Consider the following 11,079-nt stretch of genomic DNA (forward strand, 5'->3'; position numbering starts at 1 on the left):
AATGGAGGAACATGTCATTCAGTGCAGCGGTGTGGCTCACTGATATGTTTTTAATAGTTTTTGGACAATAACGGAGGTCTACGGTACAGAGGAATAAGATATATCAGACTTTGGATACACACATAATACTTGTCAGTAGATCATTGGTAGTTTGTTGGCTCTGCACATGAGATTTGTTGACAATAAGAAATATATAGAAAAATCACCAGACTTATCCTTTAACAAAAAGATTTTTAGAAGAACCATCAGCCAGACTTCATTCACTGCTGGAGGCGAAACAACAGAAACAGATTTTTGGATTAAATGTGATTAGTAAAGGAAATTACATTTTATAATATTCTGTACTAAAGAATATCTTTAGTGAAGGATAGATGCAGATAGCTAGATATTGTTCCTCCTGATCCACTACCCTCCACCACCACCACGCCTCATAATGGTCCATTCAAATGAGAGGCCACTGTTTCAATGCTTGGCACGCGCCACCGATTGTTCCTCACTGTGTGCGGGTGCTTGGTCATTCCGCATCACCCACCCGCCCGCCCACACACACACACACACACACACACACACACACACACACACACGAATAGACGTAAACACACGCGCATGTTCGCATCACTCAAGCACGCGCGCGCACACACACACACACACACCGGGCAGCAACAGAACAATGTGCGTCTGTCAGAAGCACACTGGCCTACTGCACTCTGCATTACACCAGCAGCAACACGGAGATGAATAATAATCATAAGCATATACTTGTCGCAGGACGGAGCGGCCTGCAGCAGGAGGAGGACGAGGAAGAGGAGGAGGAGGAGGAGGAGGAGGAGAGAGACACACACAATGACCGACACACGGCACCAATGTGGGGAGCAGGTTTGTCTTTAACGAGCTGCAGCTTCCCAGCCAATAACAGCCTGCACGAGAGCTGAGCAATGTCAACAACGTAATACAACTTAACTAAGACGCTCACTGACGCCGATCCAAAAGTATGTTACCGCTGGCGAAAAAAAAATATATCTGCGTCTTATTCTTGTTATTTCGCTCGCGAATAAGTTCGCATCGATTATCGATCAGAGAGCGCCTGTCAATAGAGCGTCCAGCAGCAGCAGCAGCAGCGGTGTGAGGAGACCGCAGAGGCTCTGCAGGCTGCTCGCCTCTCTCTCTGTCAGTCACCGGCATGCAGGGAAGGTAGGAAGAGAAATATATATACTGAAAGGAGCAAAGGAAAACACTCCCGAGAAATAATAAATAAATAAATAAATAAAACATAGCAGAAAACGCCTTCTTACCTTCACTTCTTCAAGATTACAAACATGAATGTCGACCGCCACCCGCGTTTCCACAGTCTGATGTTCTTGTTGTCGTTGTTTGGTTGAATTGTTTGTTCATTCGCCTCCAGTTTTTTTTTTTTTTTTTTTTAATTCTTATTGTTTGTTTTGAATGGACAATATATCCTGCTGTATACAGGGAGGGAGTGAGAGCACACAGCAGGACCCTCAAGACTCTCTGTGGCAACCGGGAGGGGGCGGGGCCACGGCTGCTTACATCACAGCCAGAGAGAGAGAGAGAGAGAGAGAGAGAGAGAGAGAGAGAGAGAGAGAGAGAGAGAGAGAGTATACTGTAGTCTGCCACTACTGCCTAAATCCATTTAAAAACTGAAATGGAGATCCAATACCTGATTCCTTCCCATCATCTTTTATCCATCAGTCCTCCTCTCTCCTTTATCATCTACCATCGGAGCTCGGAGCAGATTTCATTGTTACCCACAATAGCAGGATAATCCAAATTCAAACGCTTCATTTTGGTAATTAAAATAAATCTCTAATTCCACTTTCTTGAGACTTTAAAGGGGGGGGGGGGGCGTATTTTTTCCAGCTCTGTATTTATATATTCTGGGGCTCTGTTGGAATATCTTTGCATGATTTATAGTTCAAAAGACTTCTTATTTATCTTATACAGACTCTTTATTCAGCCCCTCAGTTCAGCCTCTGTCTCAAACAGGCCGTTTTAGCTGCTGTCTCTTTAAGGCCCGCCTCCTGATGAGCCACCTCTGCTCTGATTGGTTAGTTTCTGGAAGCTGCATCACATCCAACTTCCCGCAACATCAACAAACCATGAAACAAACTATAGTAGCAGGAGTTCACTACTTTTTCTTGTTCTTTACTTGAAATGTCAACTTCTCTAATACATTCGTACAGGTTTAAGTCAAAATCTGATCCGAAATATGCGAGCGGACAACACGACCGACCTCAGCAGCAACAAACGATCAGACGTCAGTTAGAGGAGGAAGTAGAAGTAACAAACAATAAAACAAGCAAAGTGTTCAGAAGCCCTGGATTTTGACTTTCAGGCCACATTTTTACATATGTTCATCTCATGTTTTGCAACTTTGACCATGTTTAACATCCGACATTATAACAGCATATAAATGACAGAAAATCACACAAAAGGCATGATACGTCTCCCTCAAGATAACTTCCACTTGTACAGACACATCAGCAGGTCACAGTTCTACTTTCCTCGACCATGATTTCAATAACAAAGAGCACAAAAACATTTGTCAAACATATAACAGCTTTGGAGAAAATAAATCAAAGCAACAGAACATAATATAGATGATATAGAGACAGAAACACATCGCCACAAATATTAATGTGACGTTTTTGTCGTGTCGGGATAAACGGACATCGATACGACCTTCATATATGAACTCAAGGCCTCGACGTAAACCCATTTATGATCTGTTTCCATGAACGGCCAATAAAAGAAACACCAAGGAGACGCATCGGATGACAGACGTCAGGAAGAGAAACTTTTTTTGCAAACATTAACTCGCCACACAAAAGATTCATTCATTCATTCATTCATATAAATATTAGGCAGAAGAATTAATCATTTGCAAGGATAATAATAAATCCTGAAAGTACAAAAGTTAACATAACTGCACTTAATTAAAAAAAAAAACAATACCAGCTCCTAAAACAGACTGCAGCTGTGATTTCTGATGAGAATAATCCTCTCAGTGCATCTTAAATATACACACACTATATTAAAAAATGACTTTCTGGCTGCAGGATGGTGCTGGAGATACCGTATTAATATATTTCTTGGACAAACACAAAGACACTTCATGCAGCAGACAGGATGTTTCACTACGTTGAGGTTTCATTTCTTTAGCACTCTGACATTTACACTGGATCACACATATACAAATGTTTAAATACACACCAACCTCTATACATACTGATGAAGCTGCTGCTATGTGTGTGTGTGTGTGTGTGTGTGTGTGTGTGTGTGTGAGCAGAGAAAGCAGCATGTTCCCTCTCACACATTTACATGACAAACCTGCCACCTATAGGCGAAGAGTGAAACTGCAGTTTAATTAGCCATGCGTGCCCATGCATAGGACGAAGTGCTGAGGGAATTGCAGAGCAGTGTGTGTGTTGATAAGGATGCTTATCACTTCCTGTGCCACAGAAAAAAAAAACACTGAATACTGTCAATCTATCAGCATTAATACTGATGTGTCACAGGTGCTGGTTCACAGGGAGATTTATACCTTTTCTTTCAAATTAAAGTGAAAGTTTCACTTGGCTTTCCTTCCCCTCAGCAGGATTAAATGTGTTTTGGCTTTGGTGCAGTTTTATTCTCATTGTCTAAATCCGGTTTCAAGGGGAAGATTTAATTCTCTCTCGCGGTGAACTGTACTCTCACCCGGGCTGCTTCAGAGGAAATAAAGCTGTGAGGGGGACACTGGGCGGCTGTGACACCGTGCTTCTGCTTTCACTTTCCTTCATATATATACTATGTTGTGCACTTACGGAGCATCCGGGGGGATTTTTTCTTGCAGGGCTGTTTCCATGGCATCTCTACTTTATTGGACAGTATACACAGGAGAGAGAGACGGGGCAGATGGTGAGAGGATAAGATGTGATAAAGGTCATGCCCCTTGTGCAAAACCCCACGGTGAAGGGCTCCGAGCCGAGAGGAGGAAGAAGAGACTGACCAGCACTTTATGTTTGATCTATCAGCTAAAAGCACCAGATGTGCTTAAGACTTTTTTTTTTTTAGATTGTTTGTGTTATTTTTATGGGATGATATCATTATTCTCAGAAGATTTGATGAAGTCAGGCTGGGAAATGACAAAGACACTAATTATATAACACTTTATTCAACAAGCTTGGAAAGATCTAGAGGTCTAATACTGCTCCTCAATTAGCTGGTTGGTAAAACAGTCAAATTAAGTGGTTATTGTACAACATATGTGGAACTACTGGCTCCAGTACCTGTACCAGTTTTTCAGTAATGAGTAGTGTAAGGGATGACAATTTGAAATTCAGTAATTAATTACTAATTCCAGTAAAGCTCTGTTAGCTCGACAGTTTGGCATCATAGTGGTGGTTTGATGGAGGGTTTATATCAGTTTGGTCTGGTGCGGTACCTGATGTGGGGGCTGGAGGTGTAGAGAAACTATTAAATATATATATATACACTATACATATTTTATAGTGTCTGGCCTGGAGATGCACACTAACTCTGGTGTTGTAGCCACATCCGTAAGAGGGACAAAGACTATTTATTCAATGACACAAACCGACTGAGTCAGTTTGACGGCTTTACGGAGCCCCCCTGAGGTCAGCTGAGAGAAAGAAAAAGACCCACGTGTAAATCTGTTACCTTGAAAAGCAGCTGGATTCACGAGATCACACGAGAATCCGTCTTGTCAGGCTTCAAATTATCCTTTGGCATGGATTATGAATCCAAGAGCAGAGTTTATAAACCGTGCACACGGATTTCTAAACCGACAGCACAGATTTACACATGGATCTCTGTCTTTCTCTCAGCTGACCCCAGGGGGGCTCCGTACTCTTTCTAAATGTAATAAGGAAATACTTTTTTATCTATAGTGTTGCGAGTCCTTGGGAAACAGAAAGTATTGGCAATTTTTTTGGACTGAGCTCCTGGACATGGATGTGCATCTAAGCTGCAAACATCACATACTGTTAAAGCTGCGTTCAGAAATCACCTGGTTTAGTTGGAAGCTGTGAGAACAAGGACTTCATGCAGTCACTGTGGCTAATGTTAAGCTAGCTGTTGATGGTCAGTAAATACCTCCAAACTGTAGGCTGGCTGCTTGTTAAACACACACACACACACACACACACACAAATCAAACCTCAGTAAAATGCCTGATAAAAATGAAATTAATTCTGACTTGAGTTGGCTTGGCTCGCTGTTTTTCAGGCCAAAATAATCCATCTTGCTGCCACGCTGGAAACGATTCCAGGCTACTGTAATTTAGACCAATATTTATCCACTCTGGAGCCGCCTGGTAATATGTTTCTGTAAGACTACATACAGTATACACGGTTTCACTTGCCCTTAGTGTTTGTCTTCTTCAGTTTACTAATTGGACCTTTGATCAACACGTACGTGCTGTGACGAGTCTGTGGAAACCTTTAGAAGATGTTACAGTATGTTTAAATTCTTGTTTTATATATGAAGAGTACAGTCACTGCTCAGAATTCATCATGAGACCTTTTATAGATGAAGCTGTAGCTTCACTGCACCTGCAGGGAGTTGTTAGTTCTTAGAAGGTCGACTTTAAGGTTTGGAGACAAATGAGGATTTCACATAAAAGCAGCAGAGCTGGAGAACATTCAGCTGGATTTTTTTACCATAAAAATTCAGAAGAAGAAGTAAAATGATATTTACTGTGCAGTATATATGACAATGACAACATCTTGTTAACATTCTCACTTTTATACAACACTATTATATGGTACTGTATGGATACAGTTAGAGAAAGATTGTGGTTATGGCAAATAAACTGCGTATGAGACATGGTTAAGATTAGGCAACTAAAACACTTATTAGTCATTTAGAAACCTTGTAAAAAAAATAGATTAAATGTCCTGAGACTGACCGTTACACATTTTGAATATTTAGATAGGTGTGTTATTAGATGTAGTGCCGATAAATGATAAAGAATGAAGTTTAATTATGAAACATAACGTAAATTATTAATATAAATTAAAAATAACAGTGGCCCAAGGATTGATCCTTGAGGTACGCCACAGTTGATAGAACAAAAGGAAGAATTAATATAACTGTAAGAGACAAACTGGTGTCTGTTTGGCACTTAATGTTGTTATTGGACAAACACTGTGTGCTTCATCCAATATGAAAGTAATTCCTGTTAACAGGTTCCTCTTCATCTCTCACATCAAGTTTCCATCCAAATAAAAAAACAAATTTTAACGGAACTTCCAGAAAATTTGCAAAAGAAAATGCACATGAATGCACATTTCCATCCACTATTGTCATGTGAATATTAGGAGATAAACAGTTAATGGTGCTAATTCTCCAGTCGGTGCCATTAAAGCACTGCAGAAGAAGAGGACACAACAAGATGACATCGTTAAAAGAGCAACAGTCAAAGCTAAAAACGATGGAAAACGTGATGGAAATATGACACTTCTGTTTATTTCATGTATTAATTTGAGGAACGTTACGGTGTCTTCATTGTTCCACACAGATCTGATGTTTTCATCTCTTCAGTGAGAGCTTGAGTGATGTTTAAGTCGTACTGTTTGCTTCATGTACGTCACCATTTATTCATTAAGTCTGTTTTCACTGAACTTTGTCATCTTTTGTTTATATCGATAAAACTTTTCCACCTCAGCCGAGTGTAAAAACTCTTCTGCAATATTTCAGGGTATTTTATTATTATTATTGTTTCTGGCATCACCACTCAGATTTTTTTTTTATGCACAAATTGAAAATGTGCATAAAAAACAGGCTCTTTGCTCTTTCTGTCTCAAATGCAGAAGAGAGAGAGAGAGAGAGAAACACAGACCTCGTTTTGCAAATCATGGAGTAGACGCATTGAATTGATTCGGTGCATCGTGAGCTCTCTGGTTTAGAAAAGGTTATAAGAGTTCATCTGGCTCAAACATACAGTTGGGATACCGGTAACCATCATATTTCACAGATTGCTATGACAACCATCAACCTTGTGGATTTGTTGGTATTTTGAGGCTTTGATATTGTTAAGGAATGCTGCCATCGACCTGCCATCCTGACTTCAGATGTTTGATGTTTTGATGAAGTTTAGACGTCATTATTGTTATTATTCACGGTACATATGGAGAGAATTGATCATTTTTCCTGTAGTTTTATGTTTCAGCCTACAAACTGTGGACAAAAGGTCTCGGTCCAGTCACGACCGACCTTTTATCTCCACATGTATGATTTTTTCTCTCTCTGCTGTCTTCTCAACAGTCTTTTAGTAATTATAATAGACCAACCCCCCAACCTATCTCCCCTCTGCATGCACACACACACACACACACACACACACACACCCCTCCTCCCAAAAATAATGAAATGTCTTTCCTCTGGAGGTAGCTGAAATAATGGCAGAGAGAAGGAGAGGGGGAGACTATAAACGATAATGAACCACCTCATTCTCCTTTTTTAATTCCTTCTCTGATACCCTCCACCTCCTCCCCAGCCCCCCAACCTCCCTCAGTCACCTCCCAAACCCCCTCCCCCCATCCACCCCCCCCCCTCTCCCACATCCCACAGTCACCTACCAATTTTCTCATTTTTTTTTATTTTCACCCGGGCCGAGCACATCTACCAACTCCCATCCTCATTTTCACTCCCCCCCCCCTCCTCTCCTCTTCCTCTCTCTCCTCTCCTCAGCCAGACAGAGCCACCGCCCTGCCATCTCTCCATCCTCCCCCCCCACCACCACCTCCTCCTTCCCCCTCTTGTCTCCTCTCCTCTCACTCCTCACCCATTTCTACATTGTCTGCAGCAGCAGCAGCCCCTCTGCACCCCCCCCCCCCCTCCCTCTCTGCCAGGAAGCATCCTGGGTAATTTCCTCCTCTTATTGAATTGGGACGGGGGGCGGATGGAGGGAAAGATAAAGGGATGGGCAGATGAACGGAGGCTTGGGATGAGTGCTAATGGAGCCGGTGGAGGATTCACACATCACAAATATGCAGTACATCTTTCTCTCTCGTCTTCCTTTCTGTCTTCCTGTGGCTCGTTTTCTCTCTCGGGTAAAAGTACAGATGCCCGTCCGTCTCTCTCTCTCTCTCTTCCTTCTCTTTATCCCTTATCCCTTCTCGCTCACTCTCTCTCTACCTCATAAAAAACAAGCCAGACAAAAGACTCTGACCTTCTTTCTTTCACAGAATGCTATTCAACTATCCTGCACTCTGTCTGCTTCCCCTAACACACACACACACACACACACACACACACACACACACACACACACACACACACACACACACACACACACACACACACACACACACTGCACCTAATGCTCCCTCATGTCCTGTGTTATTTCTATAGGTGAGTGAGTCATTGCTCCTCTATTCCTGTATGTACTTTTTACTCCTTTGGGCCTAACACTATAATCTTTCTGCAGCACTGTCTCATCGTGCCACACACACACACACACACACACACACACACATAAATGCATGTACACATTCTATACTGTCTGCTAAAACTACTAAAGGATTGAAAAGACAGTCTGCTCTGACAAATATATATCAGATGTGAGTGTTTGGGTGGAGGTGGAGGTGGAGGTGGGCAGGTGAATGCAGCGCCAAAAGTTCTGCAGCTTTTCATACGTTGACTTCCAAAAGAAGTCAGCAGCTCTTATAGAGCTCTTTCTAACAGAGCTAGACATATAAATATCAAACAAGAAATGTCAGCACAGAAATGACAAATATGTGTTCAACAGTGTCTCCGTTACATAGTTTGTCCACCAGAGAGAACTGACTGAATTTTAAAATGTTTAGCTCATTAAATATGTTGTTCCCAATTTTTTTAAACCTGCATTAATTGATTTTTTTGTCCACTTGGGGGCAGCGGAGACAACCAGTGAACACAACACTGACATATCAGCTTTTAAGTTGATGTGTTGAACTTATTTCCACATGCAGCAGTTACGGAGCAACGTTATCATTCATCTGGAGTCGTGTTTCTGTCCACCTGGTGACTCTAAGTCCAGTATTCTCTCTTTTAGCTGTTTTTGCTCTCTACCAACTCCTGAGGGAAATATCTGGCTCTTTAGCTGCTAAATGCTCCACTATGTTCACCAGCTAGACAGTTTGGTGCTGAGCAGGTAGTGTACAGTGACTTTTTAGAGCTTTTTCTCTGAAAACAGCTGCCTGCTGCGGCCCAAAACGACGCTATGAGAGACGCTGAGAGTGAACCAGAACAGTAAAGTTGATAAATAACATTTAAACAATGAGCTGAAACTCACTATAAAGCTCCGTAAAGCCGAGAGGAGCTCCGGAGTCTCTGATAATTCTCTGTAGGTTCATCACTACGAGCCAAACACATTACACACTGACAGATCATATGTTGTTAATATAAAACATATTGATTATAGATGTTTAAAAAAGAAAAAACTATTTAAGGAACCCTTATTAAAATATTTATGTTTTGTGTTTATGTGTATTTTTATTGGATTTTTAAATTTAATATTCTCTTAAATAAACATCAGCCAAAAAAATGTACTTTGTCATTTAAGGTTAGAAATACAACTGGGAGAAAAATTATTCTTATTAATCTAATTAATGTAGTGAATCTCTTCTACTTCTTTTTTTTCTGATGTGATGTTTGACAGCCAATAATATTCATGATGCACAAATCGTATCTTGTTGTCTTGAACATAAATATAAAATTACACAAATGTTTAAAATATTAAATACAACTTTGAGTGAGAAACATTACATCAAAACAATATTCTATAGACGACATTATTATTATTCTGTCTGCACAGATATAATTACTGGTTAGATGACTTTTCCAGAAACTACATACACAAACCATAAGGAAACTAATTTTAATATCACCTGGACTGATACATATATTTTGGGCTGATATATCTGTCTGCTGCAGACAACTAACAAACTACCACTACTACACACTGTATTATGTTTGTGTTATAGTTATAGTTTCTACTGAGCCATTTATTGTATTTACTTTTTATACTTTTCATTTTATTTGTGCTTTATTCTTGTCTGCGTATGTCCATGTTACACATCTATTATATTGGTTATTTTCTTTATTCTCATTTGTACTTTAAATGGAAATATGCTGCATTTATTTACAAGTGCTTTAGCCCTCAATCACACAGACACACACACACACACACACACACACACACACACACACACACACACACACACTGATGTCAGAGGAGCCACTGTGCCTAATCAGATGGACAAATTCCACATCTTACTCATGGACACATCAATAAATAGAGAGAAGAAGAAGTTGAGGATCGAACCGCCAACCTTGTAATTAACTGACCACCTGTTCTACTTCCTGCCCTCATTATGTGTACGTTTATGACAGAATCAAATCAGATCTTACAGATGCCTAAACAGGCTTTCTTTGTGTACATTTGTATTAAATTGTTTTCATGCTCTAAATGCAGCTTGAGGATCTTGTGAACCTGTGTAACTCTCTGGCAACACTAACGACCTGATGATCTGACCTAAGTTGAAAGATGTTGAATATTGGCACGCAGCCTCGGCTACTGGAAGCTCAGTATTGATCAAGCTCCTGCATAACAGCAGCAACATATTTAATTTATCATTCACAGGCTGCGTGTGATGCATGACTGCAGATCAATACAGTAACACTTGTGTTCATCTTTGCTCTGATTTTTTTGATAATTAGAGCACAGAACAGACTTCAGATCCTTTATCGTTAAACTACTATTAGCAGCGGTTCAAAGGTCAAACTCAAAAGGAAAAAAGGGGTTTTTTTTTGTTTTGCTATTTTAACAGCAACGTGTTGATGAGAGAGAAAAAGGAAAAAAATGCTGCGATTCTGAACTTTACTGGATTCTAACGTGAGGACGATAATGAGAATCGTGTCGACGTGTCAGTGTGAACTAATTAGAACGGCTTTGACGGGGTGTCACCAAACAGACTGGTACGACGGTTAGAGGATAACAGGAGACACGCAGGTTGATTCAGGTGTCAGTGTGTGTGTGTGTGTGTGTGTGTGTGTGTGCGAGAGGTAAATGAG

General features: G+C 40.7%; 1 protein-coding gene across 11 annotated transcripts in view; it reads right to left on the reverse strand.

Annotated features, from left to right (window-relative positions):
• LOC121895861 (nucleolar protein 4-like) overlaps positions 1-11,079 on the reverse strand; it is a 193,890-nt gene that overhangs the window by 111,660 nt on the left and 71,151 nt on the right. The window contains exon 1 of one of the 11 annotated variants that reach the window (XM_042409367.1): positions 1,293-1,482. The exons of the other annotated variants lie outside the window; for them this stretch is intronic. The gene's annotated coding sequence lies outside the window, so the exon portion shown is untranslated. Of the gene's footprint in view, positions 1-1,292; positions 1,483-11,079 lie in introns of those variants that run through there. 11 annotated transcript variants of the gene reach the window in all.

Source organism: Thunnus maccoyii, chromosome 4 (assembly GCF_910596095.1).
Source record: "Thunnus maccoyii chromosome 4, fThuMac1.1, whole genome shotgun sequence".
NCBI classification, from domain to species: domain Eukaryota; kingdom Metazoa; phylum Chordata; class Actinopteri; order Scombriformes; family Scombridae; genus Thunnus; species Thunnus maccoyii.